Source organism: Dermacentor variabilis, chromosome 2 (genome assembly GCF_050947875.1).
Source record: "Dermacentor variabilis isolate Ectoservices chromosome 2, ASM5094787v1, whole genome shotgun sequence".
NCBI classification, from domain to species: domain Eukaryota; kingdom Metazoa; phylum Arthropoda; class Arachnida; order Ixodida; family Ixodidae; genus Dermacentor; species Dermacentor variabilis.
In genome coordinates, this window is record NC_134569.1 from 99,134,701 (window position 1) to 99,159,666 (window position 24,966).

Genomic DNA, 24,966 nt, shown 5'->3' on the forward strand with positions numbered 1-24,966 from the left:
GCGACAAGGAAATCATCTTCATTGTTGTAATCCTACTTCGTGTCTGCTGCGGCAAGACGAAGGCCTCCGCCAGCGATCACCAATTTTATCTTTCTTGAATCACCGGATTCCACTCTATGCCTGCGTAATTCCTAATCTGACCACACCACCTTATATCATGCCGTCCTGGACTGCGTTTTCCTTCCCTTGGCATCCATTCTGATACTCGAATATAGGCGGCACCGGTTATCTGCTGTATAGGCATTAAGTGACCTACCCAACTTCACTCCTCCTCTTAATCTCAACTATATATGGACTATCAGCTATGCACCACACCATACCGCCGTTTTTCGCACCGCCACACCGCCGTCTTCCCTCGTTGCGAACATTCTTTATTAACTTCTCGAGCTTATTCGTTACTCTCCAAATTTCCACAGCGATGGTTAGTACTGGCAGAATGCACACACTGTATACTTCTTTTGTGAAGGACACTGGTAAGCTGCCGGTCGTAGCTTGCGAGTGGCTGCGGTTCGCGCTCCAACCCATTTCTGTTCGGCAGGAACATCCCTGAACATCCCGATTTTCTTGCGTATATTGGGTTACTCTTGTGGGTGCTGTCTACTAAAGCATGCATATGAAGTGCACATTTACTCGCACGTGCGCGCCTGTATTTGCTCTGCGTGTAACAACACTAACTACCGGTCCGGGACAAGCGAATAATAATTTGGGCTACGCTCCTTATAATATGGAGAAAAAAAAGCAGCTAATCCGATTAACAGACGACAGTGCGAGCGTGCGTATACCCCGATCAGCAGTTTTATTGTTTTGTTTTGTTCTCCTTCTCTCTCTCTTTTACATACATAGTACTTGTAAACAAACGGAAAACCAACGAATCGACGACATTTATGCAAGAGAAATGGGCAGGACCAGTGTTTGCCTCTCTGATTCCCTTATTGATACGTCTATATTCACTGACCTTTTAGCGAGCGCGCATGTGTGTGTGGGTGGGTGTGTGGGTGGGTGGGTGTGTGTGTGCGTGTGTGTGTGCGTGTGTGTGCGTGTGTGTGCGCCTGTGTGCGCGTGTGTGCGTGTGTGTGTGTGCGTGTGTGTGCGTGTGTGTGCGTGTGTGTGTGTGCGTGTGTGTGCGTTTGTGTGTGCGCGTGTGTGCGCGCGCGTGCGTGCGTGTGTGTGTGTGTGTTTTGTGTGCGTGCGTTTTGTGTGCGTGGGCTCGTACAAGGTCGTACAGGCGTGCGGTTCGCTATCCCGCGAGAGGTGTGCCCGACGAGAGCGGCGAGGCGGATACGTACACAGCTGCCGAACTCGACGGGCACAATTCATGCTGAGCGTATATCCGGCAAAGCAGCTGCGTCCCCCCCGAGGTCCGCAGCGTTACGCTCGAAAAGGCGCTTATACACCGCGCGAAAAGGTCACGCACAGTACGTACATCTACACACGCTTTGGCCGAACGCGAACGGGATGTGTGAGAAGGTACCCGTTGCGCGGGTGGTGTGCGTAGAAGCGGGCGAGGGGGAAGGGGGGTTGTGCCTCACGTATATACAGGTACCCGTCTATGGGGGGTCTATGATAGGTAGTATATATAAAAAGCCCGAGAGATTGCTTTGTCAGGCTGCGCACATCCGCACCTTCGAACTTTTCAGACAAGTGGAGCGGAGGTTGTATATTATGAGATTGCCGAAGGAAAAGCGTGCTGCGCGTGGCTATACACTTATAGAAAGGGAGTGCCTTGACTGCTTTGACTTGCCCATTTGTCTATGTGATTTTTGACAAGAATCTTATCGCTGAAGTGGTTTTTGTCGAGGTCTCCCGCAGATAGGGGTGTGCGAATATTCGAAACTTTCGAATGACGAACCGAATAGCTATTCGATTTCGTCAACTGCGCCAAAATAAACATAAAATTGGAGCGAAACTACGGGAAACTTTCACCCTCGCGGGCGTAGTATACACATAAAACAGAACTTGCGCAGTGCAGCAGGACATATGTCGCTTAGGTAGCCATCCTTTACAGGCTGTACACCGATCTTACGCACTCTCTGAAGAGCTTTGTGTATAGGAAGAAACTACTTGTTTGTTTCTAATGCTCCATTTGTGCTTTAAATAAAGAACGCTTCATAAGGTACCACGTAAAGACGGAAACTTGCTAACTTATCAATACTGGGATGTGAACATCGTTTTATATTAATCGTGATAACGACTATTCATTATTCATTAACTGTTCGAAAAGTATTCGATATTCAATTCGCTCCCGGCACTATTCGATCCGCATTCAATTCACTCTCAAAAATTACTATTCGCACACCCCTACTCGCAGACTTCTGTTTCACGGAAACCATAAATCATCACCGTGCAGATACGGCTATCAACACAGGACAGTACAATCATCTATATATTACTCTATCACATAAAAAACACGGTGGGCACAAAAATGTCGTAGTCTACATTATACATACATATATATATATATATATATATATATATATATATATATATATATATATATATATATATATATATATATATATATATATATATATATATATATATATATGCACTTGTGAGACAAGGTTTAGGCAGCCAGTCTCCTTTTTATTCTCCCGAGTGAGAGCCCCACCACTAGGTCCCAAAACGGTGATGAGTATGTACAGGTGAGAATATCAAGCGTATGAATAATGCTCACAATATATACGTTGCTAGGTGATGCTGACGTCACAATAAAGAGGCGCTGTAATGATTGGGGTCGGGCATGAAATAGATGGTAGCTGGCCCGCGCCGTCGTCTAGCTTATCCACGCTGAGGACGTTGTTGAAGGGAGAGACTTGTTCTCATCGAGAACGAGGAATATATGATTTATTTACAGTATCTACATGAGAACGTTACATTTCATCAGTCTAACATGACTGAAAGAGGAATGCCCCCTGAGGAGCCGCCAACGGCTCCTTAAATACACGCTGTCCTCCCTAGATCCCTAGGTGAGGGAAAACGGCGCTTCACCATCGAGCAATTCGGAGCGCCCAACGACATCGTAGCCGACCCGCCTTTGAGGGGGAGGGTTTACACACTCACTTCCGCACAGGTTTCACTGACCACACCGAGGTGAGTAGGTTCTCGCAGACACGGTGCTGCCCCGAGCCGGCGCCTCTTTATCCCAGAGTCGACTCCGCAGTCAGTGCCCGCCGCGTCTGTCCATTGACTGACGACTTCTAAGCTGCGTGAGACGGCACCGCGAAATATCTTCCAGGAGCTCCCCTGCTCCAAACAGACCGTGCCGGGGACGGCGTACACACTAACAATACTTACTCCGCCGCCCGCCCCTAGACATGGTGGCGCCGTCGGGCTGGGGAATGACGTATTGCTGTCCTTTCAAAACGAGTCGCCGCCGCAGCCATGGTGGCGCCGATGTCCCGTTGACTCGGCGCATCGTTGTTTTCACAAAGTGGGTCATCGCAGCGGGCCAGGCAGATTTCGTCCTTTCAAAGCGGGTCGTTGCAGCAGACATGGTGGCGCCTTTCCGACAGTCGCTTCCCCGAAGATTGCCAGCAGGTCGAACGTAACAGCGCACACATAACACGCCTTTAGCGTTTATAGTCCGACATTACTGGCGCGTGGGCGAGCGTCATTTGGCGCCGCGGGCGCGTCGGACACAGATAGATATCCTACACTCTTAAAAATTTCCACCCTTTAGGGCTTATCTCGCCCCACAACGATAATCGTCTGTTTTACCCGCGTTTCCTTTCTTTGACGATGCGAGCCCGGTACTTCCCAGTAACGAACGGCTTGCGCGTTATCAGTGTGACACAGCATTCTCGACAGGGAGGTAGCTATAGCACCGAGTTTTCAAGGAAGGGAACGTAAACAAGGCATATAACGATTATTACTATGGGACAAATATACACCCCAAAGGGTGCAACTGTTTTATGCGTGTAGAAACTGATTACACAAGGTTCGCTGACAAGACAAGGAATAGAACCAGTGATAACACTAAACTTCAGATACAGAAAGGCGCGTCTTGCGATGAGCGATAGCGTTTAATATTTGTTAGCCGGTCAAACGGAATCACCGGTAAACGATAAACAAATACGCTGTCAATATAAATATAAGTATAGATATAACAAAGTTGTCGACTAATTCGCCGTCGCGCTGCAATCTGCTAGCCTTTTTGTTAGCTCAGATGGTAAGGCGACCACCCCGCAAAGGCGTTGTCCCAGGTACGATTCTCGCACCAGGACGATTTCTTACTCAACTGCGTCGCTTTCTCTCTGAGAAACCCGTATGTGCTTTCCTTGCAGCTTCGCGCTACATTCGGGTGGGTTACACTTTTACCTTTCATGAACTTTTCTCCACCTTGCAGGTTTCCGCACAACTGATTCGCCAAATGTCCTCACTGTAGCAAATGTACGCCTTGAGGCGCGTCGTTCCTTTAGTAAAGCAAACAGAAGCGTTCCGTTATTCTTACATTGGCAGTCATCGTCGACGATTTATGCGCAAATATTTATTGCGATATCATTTATATACGGGACTCTCTTGAGGCGACCCGCCGTGGTTGCTCAGTGGCTATGGTGTTAGGCTGCTGAGCACGAGGTCGCGGGATCGAATCCCGGCCACGACGGCCGCATTTCGATGGGGGCGAAATGCGAAAACACCCGTGTACTTAGATTTAGGTGCACGTTAAAGAACCCCAGGTGGTCGAAATTTCCGGAGTCCTCCACTACGGCGTGCCTCATAATCAGAAAGTGGTTTTGGCACGTAAAACCCCATAATTTAATTTTTAATTTTCTCTTGAGGCGCGCTTGCGCCGCCGTGCTGTCCTAGAATCGAAGGCGCATGCTCGGCCCGCGCGTTGGGGGTTATAGGCTGCAAGAATGGAGAAGCCAAGGGGGCGCCCCGACCCGCCGTGATGGCGTAGTTGCTATGGCATTGTGCTACCTTAGCCATCGCAGCAGAGGGCGACAAGGGCACTGTTGCGGTTTTTGAGGGCGACAGAATTGGACAGGCGGCTGTAGCCTGAACAGATGTTGATAGTGCGGCAAGTGTCACTGTGCTGTGCGATGACAGTATTCGGTGCCAGTGACCGATTGTGATTGTGTGTCTACGCTCCTTCCTTTCCTTATCTCTACTTTGTTACCACTTTACCTCCCCCTCCCCTCTCTCCCCAGTGTAGGGTAGCCAACCGGATCTTTTTCTCTGGTTAACCTCCTTGCCTTTCCCCTTTCCTCTCTCTCTCTATATATATATATATATATAGCTTGAAATGATAATCCACCGATATATATATATATATATATATATATATATATATATATATATATATATATATATATATATATATATATATATGTGTGTGTGTGTGAAATGTACTGTCCGTTCCGCTATAGGACCACTGGGTGCACCGCGGTGTGTGATATGCGCACAACTGCTCAGCAGTAACGCTAATGTGCGTAAACGCTGCCCTGGCTCCGTAGCAGAGTCGACTGAACGAGGGGCACGCTCACCTAAATAATAGTAATAATAATAAATTCGCGATTTGATTGAGGCACGCCGTATATGTGGGGGCGGGGGGGACTCCTCGTTAAATTTTAACCACCTGGGGTTCTCTAACGCGCACTCGATGCAGTGTGTACATGGGCGTTCTTGCATATTCACCCCCATCGAAATGCGGCTGCCGAGGCGCGGGATTGGATACCGCGCCCTCGGACTTATATAGTATACCGACTGCATGCAGCTGCAGGTGTTTACTTTTACGGGAAAAAGTAAACAGCGGCTACGGGAGGTCTGCCTCCCGTAGCCGCTGTTTACCAGCGACGTCTCCCTGCGTACGCGACGTCGCTGGTTAATCTTCAGGAGACGGCGGCGGCCGGATTGTTCTGTCGGACGCGAATGAATGGATGCGTAACTGTATGTATCGATCCGTAACAGAATGTATCGATGTATCACTTGTATATTAGAAGTGATCAATAATCAAGCGACGTCATGATGCATGGTGTATTCGTAACAGTGAAATGCGCCGGATAAAGGGGAACGTGACTGATAGAGCCATAATCGAGCATCGACAGGTGAATGTATACACTTCGCTGCAATTTTCCATGTGGCCTGATTGGGAGAAACACAAGGCCAAGCGTTGAGGTCCTCTAATTCGCCCAGTCCTCGAGTACGCTGCAGTAGTTTGGGGCTCTTTCCGTGCTGTCAATATTGCAAAGACGGAGCGCATTCACCGCTTAGCCTCTCGCTTTATTTTATCAGATTATGAATATTTCATCGGTAGCCAACATGTTGAAGCGACTGCAGCTGCACTCGCTGCAACTTCGCCGTGGAATTGCCAGATTAAGTTTTTTTTTTTTTAAGCGAAGCTTTCTTTACCTCTTCTCCCGACTTTCCAAGCGCTGTGACGGTCTTGCTGCGCGTGCCGCTGGGTTTCTTGCAACACCATCAGATGGCGCTTGTCTCCGCGCATCAGCAACAAAGAACGTCAAGCGGAAAGTCAGAGAGATAATATCTGACTCTAATTCTCTAATCTCTGAAGAGAGAGGCAATGGAAAAGAAACCTGTCATGAGTAACTACTTAAGAGGCAAAAACGAAATCGGGAAAGAAACAATTTATGATAGCTCAAAGAGAGCTCAGTACCTGTCGAAGCGAGATCGGTATGCCTTAGAACACGCACTTATAAAGCGAGTTATGAGAAGGAAGAAGCACGTGCTTCGCTGCGATAAAGCTAGGTAAACGGTGCAGCATGTTTTATTAGAATGTGAAGATATCTGCCCATGGAGGGGTCGATTTAGGAATTACTGGCCTCCTTGCAGCCCTTGGGTTCAGCGAGATCAGTGGAAAAGCAAACGTGTCCGCAATAGAGAATAGTAAGAGCCGATCGATTGGTGGAAGAAAAGTAGGGAAACGACAAACAACGGAGGCGCACAAAAATAAAGTTCACAGTAGTGGGTCAGAAACTTTGGTTATGGGAATTTATTGTGTTTTTTTTTCTTTTCTTTTTTATTATAGGTAGCACATTAGGCAGTAAAATAACAAGAGCTTCGTGACCCAACCCACCGCCCCGTTCCAAAGGGGACGGTCATAACATCCATCCATCCATCCCAGCCGGCGCCGCCGCGGACCGGGGTGCGTAGTCTGTGCTTGCTTTCCTATGCGACAAAAATACAGGTGCCGGGCTGTAGAGGTCGCGTGCAGGGCTCTGATAGTGTAAACAGTACAATCGTCCGTAGCCTGAACAGATCACTTGGAGCTCGCGTTTCAACAGCGTGCTGATCACGTTTGCAGAAGGAGCACGTAAACACACGCCAGCAAAATGGCTCCAAAGCGTGCGCTCAGCGTCGAGGACACCCAGGCCCGAAAGAAGCGTCGCGCGGAACAGGAGCGTCTTCGCTACGCAGCGAAACGGGGTGCAGACCGCGAATGTATGTATGCGTACAATTATAATAATTGAATTACGCACAGCCCCATAATTCAATTAAAGTGTACCACTTCTGCCACAATGCGATGCGCCACGTGAGGCAATGATAACGCTCAACTCCCACAGATTATGAACAATGACGCACAACAACGTCTCAAGCAAACACGTCCCCTTGCGCCTTCTGTGGACTAACCAGACGAACAGCAGTGGTGCTCGCAAGGTAACGTTTAACATCAACTCACCACTCTCGTGTTGGACTAAACGCTGAACAAATTACACATTCGCCGACAACATGACCGCCGGTTGTCGTGAATCAAAGCAGACATTGACGTAAAGCAAATTATCAAGTCACCGGAGTATTTTGTACAGCGCGAAATATTGACGCAGAAGTTTTTCACCAAATCTACGTCGGCTCATTGGTGTTAAAGCCCAAACACGGTCGCTGGGCTGGTATTCCACGTAGCGTCGTTGATGATTGCAGTGTCGACTGTCGATTCTTCGCTGGTTCTTGATGCGCAGGCAGACGAGCTGTCGGGTTTCTTCGGCGCGCTTGATAGGCGAGGATGTCGAGGTTGTTTTCGCCGCTTATGCTCGGTAACGTGGCGTCAAACGTGCTTGCAGGGTTTCTTCCGTAAGCCAACTATAATGGCGTCATCTGCTTTGTTTACTGTAGCGCTGTGTTGCAGGCAAATGTTATGTATATACGGAAGAATGGCATCCCACGCCTTGTGCTCGACGTTGACGTACACCCGTGAGCAAAAGTATACGGACAGCAGGCTCGTCGAAAAAGCTGATATTATAACTAGTAATTCAGACGCATTCTGAAATCTACGAGTGCGCTGGACAGATAGCAATGCCACTTTTGGACGGCTGCCCTCAATTTCAAGTTACACACATATTGGGAATGGAAATGGGTTGTAATAGTGCACAATCACTGGTCCGGAAACATTGACTCAGGGGCGTGCATTGCATGTCGGCGAGATCCCTGTTTACGAGGCGTTTAGTAAGTCCATTCATCTGCGGGTGGTATATATATGTGCATGGTTGCTCTCCGGTGACTTGTCTGACTGTATTTCAAGATCGCTTGAGCATAAGCTGCCCCGTAAACGCCGTGTGTTGGTCGGTGAAGGAAACTTGCGGGACACCGTGTCGCAGCAGGATGTTCTCAATTAATGAAATATTTCGCCTCTTCGGCCTCGGGCGGGGCTTTTGTTTCAGCGAAGCGGGTAAGACAGTCGCTTATGGCCGCGACGATCCGCTTATTCCCCGATGTTGATGTTGGAGAGGGCCCCCAATAAGGTCATCCCGATCTGCTGGAGCGGTCGGCAAAGATGCTCGATTTGCTGTAGCAATCACGCTGGCCTTGTCGGTGCTTTCTTGCGTTGCTGACAGACTCGACATATATTGACGTAATGACCGATGTAGGCTGTCTGACGCGGCCGGTGGTACTTCCCTTGTATCCTCGTGCACATGCACGAGAGCCTGAGTTGCCCTGTGGTCGAATCATCATGCAGGGCCTGAAGAAATTCTGGCCGCGGTTTTGGGGGCACAGCGAGAAGGTAATTAGCGTGGACTGGCGAGAAGTTATTCTTTACGGGGGCGTCGTTTTGCAGAGAAAACGAAGACAATCGAAGATTAGATACCATAGTGACAACGTTGGTCTAGCCTCCCAACTACGTGACGAGGCTTTTCTTTCTTTTTTAGATTCGGGTCAGCTCGTTGCTCTTCAGAAAAGTCGTCGGCGCTTGTTGGGCGTTGTAGCTCAGAGGTTAGAGCTCTCGCTTGCCATGCGAGACGTACTGGATACACCTCACTTTCACCAGGTATCACTTGCAGTGACGGGGAAGGATCAGACAGTACCAAAACTGTAAGTCATTAGTCCAACTCTTTATTGGTCGAAATTTTGTCCAGAATAACAAGCAGCACGATAGCGGTGAGCACGATAGCGGTGAGCACGATCGTCTGTCGTCGAATATTTTGGTCTACGATTTTGATCCATATTAATCAATATGGATCATCCGAAAACACAGAACCCTTGTAGCTACCATGCAGCTCTAGCGTCTGGCAATTTGTGCGGGTTATTCCGCCGTGCATTGCAAAGACTCTGAAAGTAATGGCGTCTGTGCGTGCATCTCGGGGGCCACAACAGCAGTCTCGTAGCGGACGATGACGACGCTGCGTCGCAAAGAAGTCGTTCTATAGTGAGGGCTCAACGCAAACATGAACGAGATGACGGACACCATTGTGATGGTCTGCTGCTGTAGCAATAAATGAATTCAGAGCCGTAAGAAGTGAAGTCTGCTCATCTTTTTGTATTTAAGAGCGGCATCAAGCGATGTCTTTGAGCAATGCTTGCTTAACCTTTAGTTACTTTTCTGCACTCCTTTCTTAATTAACTAGGGCGCCTTTGTGTCATGATCGTATTGCGCTTTATACTGCCAGTTCGATTTTCGTGCGAGTGTGAATGTCACGCTTGGCAATGTCTTTGTTGGACCAAGCTCTGAATCCGTGCAACATCTTTGAAAGCAACATCTTTGAAGAGAACAGCGTGAGAGATGGCATAAGCAAGTGGCGGCTCTTTGGCGCGCCTTTTTCAGGGCGCACCTGAAATGTCCGCGCGGAAGCTGTTTGCACTTGCTGCACCTCGCTTTCAATGCAGATACAGCATTCGAGAGGAGTGGTCTTATCCCGCTAACGCATCTTTACCACCGCTAGGCACAGTGACTGATAAATGCGTGCAGATTTCTCCACGCGCTCGTGCCGCATAATTGTGCGTGTAACTGTTTTACCGCAGATGCGTTTTTTTTTTCATGAGGTATATCCCGCAGACAGGGTTGCCATTTTTTTAAGCTCTTCGGTAAAGTGAGACGAAAAAGTCCCTAAAATCCCTTAAATTCTTGCTGCAAAGTCGCTAAAACTGTCGCTAAACCTTTTGAGTAAATTTATTTCACAAAGGCGTTTTGGAACACATTAATATACACTAGCATGACGCAAAGCATTTATTGAAACATCTCACGTTTGTCTAGGGTCCGTTTGTGAGGGAAGAATAAACAGTGAATTTACCAGCATTGTGTAGTGGGCTATTACTTTACGGTATACTTACATAACAATGGTCTGATACTGCAATTTCAATGCGTGCAACAAAATTATTGTTGAAGTTTCTGCAGGACACCAAGCTCGACGAGCGGCTCTAGCAAGACAACTTTCTCATGTACATAAGCACTCACCACTTCTCTTATCATCATCACCCATCACCCATCCGAGTACTTTCACACCTCTTCCCTCTTCCCCAGTGCAGAGTAGCAGACTAGAGCGCACTAGCTCAGGTCGACTACTCTGTCTTTCCTACCAATAAATTCTATTCTGTATATACATCTTTGGAACATAAATTTTGGAACATACATACATTTAAACCCCGCTTACCTTCGGATTGCGGGGTTCCAAATGCATCGTGGGTCAAAAGAACATGAGCAATCAGATTTTTATAGCGCAAGAAGGCACTTAGTCCACATAAAAATTTTCTCATTCTCGGCGCTCCTGAAATGATAGCAAAATTCTGCAAGACGCACAATTAACGTCGCATGTTAACGCGACGATGACGATTACGAGACCTTTGTTCAGGCCAAGTACTGCGCTTCTGCCCCTTGGTCTACCTGAAGGCTCTTCGCAGTGCTGACAGCACTGATATGTCAAAAACCCATGGATGTCATAAAGGAGCAGTGTCCAGACTCGCGTGAATGAGCCAAGCCGCTCCTATGCATACACCTTTCTAAAATGTCTACACCTTCCTACAGTAGATCTATCTTATCTTACTATTATTACCCGCCGTGGTGACGTAGCGGCTTTGGCGATGCGCTGCTAAGCCCTAAAGGCGCGGGATCATGCAAATCCCGGCCGCGGGACCGCCTTTCTAAGGAGGAGAAATGCAAAAACGCCCCTGCATAATTGGGAGCGCGTCAAAGAAGCGCAGGTGGTCCAGCTTAATACGGAATCCCCCCACACGGTGTGTCTCATTATCATATTGTGGTTCTTGCACGTAAAACCCCAGAATTTATTTTTTGTTATTTACCTGATGCATTCCAAGTATCACAATAAAATTTGTGAATGTCCACCAATCGAATGTATTTCGTGAAAGTGCAGGACACGGAGCATTAAGACCCAGTCAAATCAGTTTCGTAAAAGAAATTAACATGGATTTTGCGAGTATTTTGTGAAGGCAACCATTGCTTCATCGTGGTTACAGAGCCCTACGCGTTATACAGCCGATTTCGGCCGCTCACATGTAGCTCTATTTAACAATCACTTTCTAGAAGGCTATTTTTGAAGCAACTTTCCCAACTTCGATGCCGCTAAAACGTCGCCACTTGTTCTGTCACGTCGCTAAAAAAATGTTGCCAGTCGCTAAATTGAAATATTTGTCGCTAAACAGACAATGAAGTCGCTAAATCTAGCGACAAAAGCGCTAAAATCGAAAGACAGCCCGCAGACTCCCATTTCGCGGAAATACGCCATCGCCCGGCATGGCCAGCACCTCCTAGAACTCACGGCTCAACGCAGGGCAGCACACGTACAACGAGTCGACGTATATACGTACAGCCATCTGTACAACCAGCTACAGATGCGCTGATCACCTAGGCTCTGTTCTATATTACGCAACAGAACAACAAACGCTGCCTGAATATCCTCACCCGCAACAAATATACACCGCCAAGCGCGTGATTTCTTTTTTAAAAATTCGCAGTTCCGTCGGAAAGGCGGAGCACCGATTGCGATGGCAAATTAGTAGATAGCTGTACGAAGTAAGTATAGTAGTTTTATCGGCTGTCTAAACTTTTAAACATTCACTTACTAAATTAACAATGACAGAACGCGTAAGCGTGGCTCAACAAGTTAGCAGAAAGAAACAGACACGTGGAGACAGCGCTAGGGGCTTTGTGTGTCTGCTTCTTTCTACGTCCTTGTTCAGTCGCGCTTGCACATTCTACCATGGATTCAAACCAACTAGCCCGTCAACGTGTTTTAACTAAATTAACCAGCACGCGCGCGCAGGTAAACATGAACACACCTCGTTCGATGACAGCGGAAACTGTCTGTGAAAACGCTGCCACGGCCGCTCAGTGGAGACGCACCTGCGTTCCATTGAGCGGCCGTGGCGCTGCAGTTAGGAATCGCGGCAGCAGCCGCGAGACAATTGACCTCCGTGCATATGTCGCTTCAACGCGAACGAAACGTCGAAAGCACAGCGCACACGAAGCTACCGGCACTACGCGCTCTCGCAAACATTGCAGATCGCTTTGAAGATGAGGCCCACGCGGGTGCGCACTTTGACCACGTAGCTGATAATCGCTTTCAAGACAGGAGCGCCGGCAACGCGTCCCTACGGCGTCCGCCAAAGGCGTCTACTATGGCGTCCGCGATTCGCGTGTCCAACGCCGTAGTAGACGCCGCGGTTGTGTCCATTCTGTACGGAGCGGCGGGCGAGGAGACCAGGTCGAAAGCTACCAAGAAGAGTACCAGGGCGAAGAGAATCCCACCATGGATCGGCCCATAACGAGAGAGGAAGTCGTCGAGGCGATCAGGTCGGCAACAAAAAACACAGCAGCGGGGGCGGACAGAATCAAGAACTCGCTCATAAGAAACCTCAGCGATGGCGCCATAGATCAGCTCACAGCCTACTTCAACAAGCTCTGGCACGAAGGAAAAGTGCCGGCCGAGTGGAAACACGCGGTAGTGGTAATGATCCCGAAGCCAGGCAAGAAACTCCAGGTCGAGAACCTCAGGCCGATCTCCCTCACGTCGTGCCTGGGCAAGATGTACGAGAAAGTAATCACAAAAAGGATCCAGTCGCACCTAGAGAGGACCCAACTGTACCCAGACAGCATGTACGGGTTCAGAGCCCACCTGTCTACGCAGGACGTACTACTCCAACTCAAGGAGGAGGTACTCGAGAGAATGCCGAGAAGTGGCGAAAACGTTGTCATGGCCCTCGACATAAAGGGAGCCTTCGACAACGTGAGCCACGCCGCCATCATGGAAGGCATCAACAACACCAACTGCGGGGGAAGAACCCACAACTACATCAGGGCCTTCCTGAGCGACAGAACAGCGACCGTGGGACTAGGCGAGCTGAGAAGCGACGTCTTCACCACGCCTTGCAAAGGAACACCCCAAGGCTCCGTGATATCGCCCGTCCTGTTCAATATGGCGATGATCGGGCTAGCAAGACGCCTCAAGGAAATCCCGGGCATCCAACATGCGATGTATGCCGACGACATCACGGTGTGGGTCACCCAAGGATCGTTAGGGGAGAAGCAGGACAGACTACAAGAAGCTGCGACCTGCGTAGAGACCTACGTCAGGGAGAGAGGCCTCAGATGTTCAACGGAGAAGTCGGAAATCATCAGGATCGGAAGAAATCCTACCAAAGCCTCGCTGGAAGTAGTTCTAGAGGGGCAATTGATCCCAGAGCAGAACATGGTACGAATCCTAGGCATGTGGCTGCAGAGCAGCCGAAAATGCAGCCATACCATCAGCCTGCTGAGAAGAGCCGCGGAGCAGGTTGGCAGAATGATCAGTAGAGTCTCTCAGAGAAGGTACGGGATGAAAGAAGAAGATACCCTCAAACTCGTCAACAGCCTAATCGTTAGCAGAGTTATGTACTCCTTGCCCTACCACGCAACAACAAAGGCGGAGCGAGAGCAAGCCGACTGTATTCTCAGGAAGGCATACAAGATTGCTCTACACCTACCCAGAAACGCATCAAACGAGAAGCTACTCCAACTCGGAATCAGCAATACCTTCGATGAGCTTGCCGAGGCTCGATTGGGGGCACAACTCATCAGACTCAGAGGCTCCTCTACGGGAAGGGCGCTCCTGAGAAGGTTGGGTCGGAACACGTGCGGACTGGTAGACAGATACGCGGACGTACCGGACGACCTTAGAAAGACCTTTAATGTAGGACCCCTGCCTAAAAACATGGATCCTAACCTACACGAGGCCAGACGAACAGCAAGGGCCGAGCAGCTAGAAAGGAGGCTAGGCCGGTCAGAGAACACAGTCTATACGGACGCCTCCATGTACGTACATGCAGGGAAGCGCTTAGCCGCTACGGTGGTAGCTAATAGCACAGGAGACATGGCCACATGCGCCTCAGTGGAGGTCGTGGGCATAACGGAGGCCGAGGAAATTGCCGTCGCGCTGGCGGTAGCAGAAGGCTATAGGCAAGGCCGATCCCTAAACATCTTAACAGACTCGAAAGACACGTGTAAAAACTATACAAAGGGCAGAATTAGCGGCATGGCCCTCAGGATAATCAGTGGGGCAGCAGCCTCTGCTGAGCAGACACCCATACAACACATAATCTGGGTCCCAGGCCACGCAGGCGTAGCGGGGAACGAAAGAGCAGACAGCCTAGCTCGAGGGCTTACATACCGAGCAGGCATGTCAGATGTTCTGGAGCTTCAGCTACTGGCATGCGAGGGGGGATACACAGAGACATTACAACTATACAGGGGGACTAGATTCAAGTACCCACCACCACACAAAGCCCTCACGAGGGAGGAAGCAGTCGGCTGGCGTAGGCTACAAACGAACTCCTTCCCCAACTTGTACATCTATAACAAGATGTCACCAACACAATACAGAGCAAACTGCCCCTGGTGCGGCGACACACCCACACTATACCACATCACATGGGAGTGCGAACGAAATAAAGCATTCCACCAACACGAATTCCCGAGTGCGGAGCAATGGGAGAGCCGGCTCACCAGCAGCGAGCTCGCGGCCCAAAGGGCCTTAGTGCGGCACGCTGTTGATGCAGCGCGACTCAGTGGAGCCCTGGACTAGGGGCCCAACCTTGCTGAAGAGAAGCCTCAAGTCGCCGGCGCCAAGCAAGACGACGGAGGCTTCGAATCCGCGAATCTCTTAAACGATCTCATTAAAAGTTTTCTACTACTACTACTGTAGCTGGGAACGCTTACTCTTGCACAACCGAGTTGCTGACCGCGTTCGTTGCCGACAGACGCACGTGCTGACGTGCACAACCACAGAGAGATTTACGGCTCTCTCTCTCTCTCTCTCTCTCTCTCTCTCTCTCTCTCTCACACACACACACACGCGCACACGCGCACACGCACACACACACACGCACACACGCACGCACGCACGCACGCACACACACACACACACACACACACACACACACACGCACGCACGCACACACACACACACGCACGCACGCACGCACGCACGCACGCACACACGCGCACACGCACACACGCACGCACGCACACACGCACACACGCGCACACGCGCACACGCGCACACGCACACACGCCGCACACCGCACGCACACCGCACACACACGCACACACACGCACACACACGCACACACACGCACACACACCGCACACACACGCACACACACCGCACACACACCGCACACACACCGCACACCACACGCACACCACACGCACACCACACGCACACACACGCACACCACACACACACCACACACACACCACACACACACCACACACACACCACACACACACCACACACACACCACACACACACCACACACACCACACACACCACACACACCACACACACCACACACACACCACACACACACCACACACACACCACACACACACCACACACACCACACACACCACACACACACCACACACACCACACACACCACACACACACCACACACACACCACACACACCACACACACACACATGCAGGAAAGACAAGTAGACCAGAGCTGGTGCAGTCTAGTTTGTTACGCTAGATGGGCAATACACATTTAAATGCCACATACTTACAAGCCTATTTGTGACTACTTTCACCGTCTGTGGCAGTCAGAGGCCCTAGCTTCTGCGATAACTATAGTTTGATTCAGAAATCAAATCAGTCCTATAATTATTCTTTTCTACTTTCTTTTTCTTTTCAATGCTCAGTTTTGGTTTGTTACCAACAAGTGTTTGAGATAACGCACGTTTCCACTTTATCGTATGTAATTGAGGACAGCAACATCGAGTTATCCAGTGCAAGACGGGGCGCTGAAATATTCATGTAAGGTGCGCTATTGATTCTATTTCTCTGCGTTTACGACTCCTCGTGATCGCTTGAATTCGAAAGTGCGCCCCTCGTCTCCTTGACCCACTTTCATTTGGTCGACGAGCTGAATATTATGCGTTGTGTATGGCCTCCCTCGCTGTATGGATTTCTGCTAACGCGAGGAAGCAAGCGTCTCCTCGGACATCACGAAACTCGGACACGTTTTTGTTAGGCACCCCCCTTCCTGACTCTGTTCATTTCCTCATCCCGTAAAAAACAAGCTCTGCCGTTTGAGCTCCTTTCGGCCACGTTTTTTACGACGGGAGTTGTCACCTGTAATGCAGGGTTTGTGGATGTGAAACCCTGCCAGCTGTTCGCCGGATTGCAACGACAGCGCTGTACCCCGCGTCGCGGCCTGTAGTCTCTCAAGTGGCAAATACAGCGCTGTCCCCCCTTTCTTTTCCCTGCCTTGTAGTCGCCGCAACAAGGTAATTGCGCAGAAATCACAATAAAACGTGTTTTTAATCGATCAATCAGCAGTGTCCAACTCGAAGAATACGTATAGATGGGCCTGCCACTCACGTACGTCCCTTTCCGTGACGTCATGGCTTAGGAGAACTTCATCCGCGATTTCCGAGATCGGGTGGCGACACCTCGTAGACCACGTGTCAACATATTGGCTTCGAAAGCGCGGATGAATAGAGGGCAGACGCAGTGCGGTTTTCTGGGTGAAGCTTATTTATTTATTTATTTATTTATTTATTTATACATGCCTGCTTTGCCACAGTGAGGATTAGCGTGTAACAGTTGGGGTGCATAACAAGAATACAAATACCAATAATATCACAGGCATAAAGCGCGGTAAACGGTGTCATTGCTTTCATTACCAACAATATCAGACCAAAGAGCATACCATTGACTTATGGAGCGAAATAAAAAAAATTAAAAAAAAAAAAAAACGAAAGACGTCACCTTTAACAAGAAACCCACGGACTTTCAATGCATGGTCACGTCTCTTCGAGATATGAGATGGTGACTGAATGCATTTTCCTCTGTGCGTTAGGCTGATCGCTTTCGAGCGCATCCCTTATGAAAATGGTTATGTCCTTTATGTTTACTGTATGTTTCCTTGAGTTCACATGAGGAAACGTCCTTTATGTTTCCTCCATGTTGAAATTTGGCCACTGCTTTTATGTTTCCTTCATGTGCCCTCCCTTTATGTATCCCTTATGTGACCGTACTTTGTTTCCTCCATGTTGAAATTTGGCCACTGCTTTTACGTTTCCTTCATGTGTCCTCCCTTTATGTATCCCTTATGTTACCGTACTTTATGTTTCCTCCATGTTGAAATTTGGCCACTGCTTTTATGTTTCCTTCGTGTGTCCTACCTTTATGCATCCTTTATGTGGCCGCAGTGATTAAATCCTGTATTTTACGTAGACATGAATAGATGAAGAGTTCCGTGTGCACATTTTATTTTTATAAACATTTCCTGAGTTTAAAAGTTTTGCATTGGTTTTCATTGTAAGGTTACTGTTCCCTACATGATGCAGCGCACGGATTGGTACTCTGCTATGGCACAGAAATTCATGCCAATTTGTTCTAAAATTACAAAGTAATTAGACTTCATAGATTATTTCAGTATAACACTTGGAGTACCACTGTACGTTCCTCACTGCAGTGCTACTGTTCTAGTTATGTCTTTGTTACTAATATGAAATGTAATGTTCGGATAGAAAGATCAGGTTGGATCAGTGCATGCACTTTTAAAAGAAAGTTTTGACTATACTTTGCAAAGGTTTGTCTGAAACTACGAACAGTTTATTGGACTATCTGGATGTTACTTCAATTTGCCACGTCTGCTCACAGCAGACCTCTGGAATGTGGTGCTTGGGTGAGAGCTCACAAGGCACCTGAAAAACAAAACAAAAGCCAATCTTTTTCACTTATTCAAAAATATTCATATAAGCAAGAACAGCCTGGCCTGTATGCACACAGCTAAGAAACGTGGAGCAGTCAAAAACAGCTCATAAAAACATCAGGGCAACACAGAAGCTTTTAACTAATTGTTGTTTGAAACAGACTGACCTGCCAGTCCACTCAGGTATTAAACTGCTCACAAATTCTTTTAAACGTTTCTGCAGCAGCTGCTAAGTAGTACATGACCTTTAGGAGTAGGCAACTGGCCAACAAATTTTATGTGCCTGCTTGTACAGATGTCTCGTAATTATATCTCAAGTGGTTACACTGTTATATGGTAAAATTCAGGCGGAAATAAAACCAGCAGCAAACATCAGACTACCTGGGAAATATCACAAAAACTTAAATATCTAGTAAATCAAACGAACAATCGATTACCAAGGGTCTAAAACCTAGGCCGCGATTTTGTAGCGATCCTTTTCCGATGCTACTCCTTTTGCTCATTGATCTGACCGACATTCCGCTATCCTTATTAACTAGAACAGCCAGCCGTGCCAGGTGGGTTATAAGAGTGGCAAACATCGAGCGGAAAGCATCGCAAGAAAATCGCATCCCTTATTAGGCAGTGCTACAAGCCACTGTCTTTAACAATCGCAGGCACTGACATCCTGTTCTTCGGATGAAAATATTAATGAAAACGAGCGTCTGATTGACATGTCTCAATTAATATGAAATTTCGCTGTTGTAATGTAGGTCTATATTTGCCCTACAATATAAAAGACAAATACGCGAGCACGTCGAACACAAACAATGCAGACAAGTTCTCGCGAAGCTGGACTTCAAACTGTGCACTATCTATAAAGTAATCTTCACACAAGCTAATATCTGTTCCAAGTGTCAAACATCGCAGTCGCGTGCCAACTCGCGATGCCCGTGACACATCGACATGCATTACACACGTAACTTGCGGAAATTCATATCTACGGAAGAATTTCTTGCCGTGAAACTACCGAGAAAACAGTAACTTTCAGCGTTTACGTAAATATTTGCCCATTAAGTCCCAAAAATCAGCGGTGGTAGTACATCACTCCATAAAGCAAGTAAGCGGTAAGAAATAATACGTTTCACGGAAACTCCACTCGTGAAACGCTTTGCTAAATGTGCACAGCAACATGGTCAACATACACTCAGAAAGTGTTCTGTTGTCGTTCCACAAAGCTCACTACATGAAACAAAAGCTGCGAGAATGCGCGCAAGCGTCAGACCTGCTTACCTTCAATGTGGTCAGCAAACGGCTCCTTCGTCTCGCAGGCACCACGCGACGACGCTCTTTCCGGCGCGAACACTGTCGAATTGCCGATGAACACCAGCGCACGAAAGCACAACTTTCAACAAGTTCTTCCACGCACCATAATTCGAAGCCACGGTATTTGGTATTCCACGAGCGAACGCGGACAGGCGAGAACAAAGGCAGCTCGGACGGGCGCTGTAGTACACATAAGACACTGGCGTATCACAGGAAACATAAGACGAACTAATGGCGTTACACGAGCCCAGAGGTTTCCTGATGGTTAATGCACACGGCACGGATCACAGTTTGTTTAGGCACTTCGAAAATATGATTAAATTACCGTGTAACTGCAACGAGCACTCGCACCGCTCACAGCAACACAACGTGGCCCAGCTCACCGTCAACCGTCACACCGCGGCAGCGCCGCACTGCGGTTAACAAGTGAATTTTGCCTCCGAGATCTGCATTTCCTTTTAGGGCGTACGATTTGAAAAAGCACGGCCTTCGAGATTAAAAAAAAATCGTATCTGGAAGGAAGGCTGGTATTTAAACACAAATTATTGAGTTTAAAGTGTCTTGATGCGTTGCCTTGTTTTTTTAAAGTATATGCAGAGATTTTAGACGAACTATGCGCGAACTTTTGCCGGCGGACACGAGCCAATCAGCGCGCACCATGTGCAGCTCCGTCTTCTTGGTATGGCGCACGGTGTGCAAGTAGCCGCGATAGCTGTGACACCCACCTATCAGAAATTCGGAATCGCCACACATACACGCTTCTTATGGCGCCCAGTGGCGTGTTTTTGAGAATGTCAGGCCTTATCTTGAATAGGTGGAACCATATTTCCCGTAGCGTAAGGAATAAAGGCAACAAAATGTGGCGATGGCTGGCTTGCAGCGGCAGCGGAACTTCGGCCAAAGTGAAGCAGGCGTACTGCTTGCATGCTCGCGTAATCAAATACGGCCATACCCCGCACACAACTTTCATACTCAGCCAACTCACAATTATAAATTATTGAGTTGTACGCCCAAGCAAGCATTTACGGGATCCGCGCTGCCCTTCTTCTACGCGTGCTAATATCGACACAGCAGTTACTCGTACTTGTGGTCAGCGCGAAAGCGACGAGAACAGCTGCTTAAATGGTTGTATAATCATATACGCTCACTATAGCAAAGCGGCAGATTGGCTGCGGAGGCGTCCGCCTCTTTTGCGGTTCATGTAGCGCAAGCCATCGAACACTGCGCGTCGTGCCACCGCGTCTCCAGCCGCCGCGCAATTGTTATTTGTCGTGAGGGGTTATTCGCTGCATGAGGCTTTGATGTACGTATGTACTGTTGATGGCGCGTGGTGATCAATACGGCCAAGATAGATAGGGAGGGAGGGGGAGGCAGGTGCACCCCCCCATTTTTTTTTTACTTTGATACGCCAGTAGTTAAAGTTAATACATCTTTCAGGTAGACGATCTATCTGTAGCATGTGTAAAAAGATAATCACTGAGCGCACTCTATGTTACCTGGATGTGCACTCGAGGAAATACACAGCCAGGTAACATAGAGTGCCCACACAGGTAACATAATAATAATAATATTTGGGGTTTTACGTGCCAAAACCACTTTCTGATTATGAGGCACGCCGTAGTGGAGGACTCCGGAAATTTTGACCACCTGGGGTTCTTTAACGTGCACCTAAATCTGAGCACACGGGTGTTTTCGCCCCCATCGAAATGGGGCCGCCGTGGCCGGGATTCGATCCCGCGACCTCGTGCTCAGCAGCCCAACACCATAGCCACTGAGCAACCACGGCGGGTCACAGGTAACATAGTGCTCATATATATATATATATATATATATATATATATATATATATATATATATATATATATATATATACAAGCCAGATATAAATATTAAGTAGATTATTTCCCAAACTCGAGGCGAAGCGGAGCATCTGAAAGACGCCTGCTATGAGAACTGTCTTAAACACTCAATCAACTATATTTGATAGCCTAGCTGGCGCAAAACTTTCATGAAATTAGGTTAAATTATTAGGTTAAATATTAGGTTAGGTTAAATACTGCAGATTTCTGCATATGACTTGCTACTGGAGAATAGCGGGTTGGAAAAGTAAGAAATACTTTATATATTAAGAGAATGCATGGCAGAAATCATTATATATACCATCCTATTTCATGGCATGCTCGATTTTCCGCACAATATAGCCACAATTAGTGCCGGTCGGCATGTAGTGCGAGGGGGGCAAGCAGTGCCTTTTCCTTGAATCTGCCAGTGACTAACATACAGTACAGATAGCTCTAACTGTACTATTCGCAAAAGATGCTTACTGCGCACATTCTGTTACCTACATGTGCACTCAAGTGCACATGTAGGTAACATAAAAAGAGTGCATGCACCATATATAGATTAATGCTCTATGTTACCTACGTGTGCACTGAAGTGCACACATAGGTAACATCCCGCCGTAAACACAAAGGGCACATACTACAATAATTATATATAAGGGTTGTTTTCTTGGGGCAAAGGAAAGGATAAGTCAAGATTTAGTACTTACAATGACTCTGCAGAGTGTATCAACGGCTGTGACAAAGTACAGATATATCTGCCTGTATTATATGTACAGACAGTTGTTATGTGCACTCTATGTCACCTACATGTGCACTCAAGTGTACACTCAGGTAACACATAGTACACACCCAGTTAACATCCTGCCGTAAACATAAAGGACACATCCTAGAGGCATAATAAAGGTCACTTCCTCGAGGTATAGGTTAGGATGAGTAAACATGTGGTACACACAAAGTTGGCGTCCTGGAGGTCACACAAAGGACAAGGAATCATAAAGGTCACATAGGGCACAAGAAGGAAACATAAAGGAAACATAAAGGCAATGACCATTTTCATAGGGGATTCTCACGCGTGCGGTTTACACATTCGGCTGGCTCATCCGGACACCGTGCTCCAGTTTGGGGCGCTCGGAGGCGCTCTCACCTTCGAGCTGGGACCGAGGTCCGACAGGAGCTCGATCACGTAGCTACTTCCAATTGCCCTGGGAGCAGCTAGCACGTTCGGCTGGTCCAGGCTTTTTTTGACTCCAATCCCTCTCGGGATTGGAGTCAAAGAAACCCTGGACCAGCCGAACGTGCTAGCTGTGAGAGGGATTGGAGTCAAACAAGAGATGCGCATAACCTATACCACCCTCCAAACCGAGTTCGAGGGTGGCATAGAAACCTATCGAAGGTACCGTAAGGTTGTCGTTGAGTGCGGTGTTCCTGTGCGCTCGCGTGGTATATACATGAACACTGCGGCTATAATGGTAAAAACGTTTCGCTTTTAGACATGCTGCAGAGCGAGAAATTCCCTAGATGCTATGGCACTATGTGCATTCTAGGTGACACTGTCGTCGGTTTCAATGTAGACAGACCTGCATGAACTCTGCTGACGCGAAACAAATTTTCCTTCTTTTAACGTAAGGCCCACCGATACATTTTTCGATTCATGAATATCACGCGTTGGATGCCGAAAAAGTCAAAGTTGGTGCGTAGAAGTCGCAATATGCTTGCAACAACGAACCGTTTACTCACACGTAAAGTGATATACTCAGCGCCCATCGCGACTTTCACTACCGCAGCAATGAAATGAATTTGGGCTTTGTTTCGCAGACGATACAGAAGTATTTCGCGCGCAAACATCAATCGTCCGTCGTTCACAATAATGACAGTACGACTGCACTCTTCCGACAGCAACGGCTGTGGATGTAAACGCTTCAACACGAAGACAAGGCATTTGTAATGACTGCAATAGACACAGCCCGTACGTTCGTATTACTCCTCCCCCGCTTCCCCCCCCCATTCCACCCATGTGTGTGTGTGTGTACCATCCATCAATCCATTCGTCGATCCATCCATCCATCCACCGCCCTCGATTCCGGGTGGACTATGGAGCATGAGCACTTCAGACGAGCCGCTGCTCGCCGTCGTGGCCCTGTTCACAGCTCGCGGCTGCTATAGAGACGCTGATTGTTCGTGACCCCAGAATGTCTTTCCCTCGTCTCTGTCCCGCTGCCAGTCGGAACGTGCGGGGATTGAACTGTGCGCATACTTGGGGGGTTTCTCGATCCGTGTGGCAGCATGCGGGCACAAGAGAGACGAGTCCCGCGGTGAGTTCGCGCCTGTGTGCTGTCAGCGGCGGGGAAACGAACGACTCTCGTCGCTGCTTCTTTGGTGATCGATGCCCAAGCACGGTTTCAAAGGCTCGGCGGGGAGCGCCGTCTCCCGCCGCGTGGCGGTCCGCGTCGAGGCGAGTGAGCTCGAGACGGCGGACGCCGAGTCTTCGCGACGCAAGAGCGACGACTCCGTGCACGCGTTTCCCGGCGCACTCGCGCGCGCAGGTGTGCGCGACCTTTGCGCTGTGTACCTGCAATTATAACTATCCACGCCGTATACCCGCTTAAATAAATACGCTAAGTTTTCTGGATCTTCACGTAGCTCCCACAACCTAAATATCTTGCCATTGCAACCCAGAACTGATGCACGTAGTTTTTCTTTTTCCCTGATCGATAGAACATTAAAATGCCTTGCCCGGAAACGTTCATTCTTTTCCAGTGTCCGTTTTTTCGTCTGCATTTGACATATGATGTTATCGCCACTCCTGCCATAGCACAAAATGGGCTGCAGTATGTATAAATAAATAAATAAGTGAGTAAATAAAAAAAATAATATTGTGCGCTCATGCGGTCGCGTCTGGCCACCGAGCGAGTCGACAATTCGCTGGGTCACGGCTCGAGCAGCCTTGACAAAGTTGCACGAGCCCTCTGCCCGTCTATTATCTGGGACTCGGTGGTGGTGGTGCTAGATTGAGACGTTCTAGCCTTGCATAGCTCCTACCGGCACTGTTGGCTTGGCCTCAGTCGCGTTAAGAACACAAAGCGTTATTTTATGCGATTTTTTTTTCTTCGGGAAGCTGCCCGTATAGTAGTAACATCTAACCGGTATCTAACCAGTATAGCAGGTCTTTTGTAAAAACGCTCTTTACAGCTTTGAACTTCGAAACACGTTCCGGATTGGTGAACCATATTCAAGTGTAATCCATGTAAGGCGAAGTCACGCTCTCTGTAGCCTTTCAAGATCGCATTGATGCCTGCAGCCGCAACTGAACTAAGGAAATGATGTTGCAATTCGCTCCACCCGCCACGGTGGCTTAGCGGTCTTATATGGTGTTGCGCTGCTAAGCCTAAGGTCGCGGTATAGAGTCCCGGCTGCTGCGGCCGCATTTCGATG

The 24,966-nt window shown here is 48.4% G+C and overlaps 2 long non-coding RNA genes across 2 annotated transcripts in view; both read right to left on the bottom strand.

The window, feature by feature from the left end:
* Positions 1–23,382, bottom strand: part of LOC142572374 (uncharacterized) — a 55,163-nt gene extending 31,781 nt beyond the window's left edge. Inside the window, exons 1-2 of the long non-coding RNA XR_012826058.1 lie at positions 23,272–23,382; positions 10,821–10,934 (exon numbers count right to left, since the gene is read on the bottom strand). This is a non-coding gene — a long non-coding RNA (uncharacterized LOC142572374). The remainder of the gene's footprint in view (positions 1–10,820; positions 10,935–23,271) is intronic.
* LOC142570909 (uncharacterized) lies at positions 18,224–20,801 on the bottom strand. The gene is made up of 2 exons (XR_012825712.1): positions 19,658–20,801; positions 18,224–18,377 (listed from the first exon to the last, which is right to left on the bottom strand). It is a non-coding gene; the product is annotated as an uncharacterized LOC142570909 (long non-coding RNA).
* Positions 23,383–24,966: the final 1,584 nt, after the last annotated feature.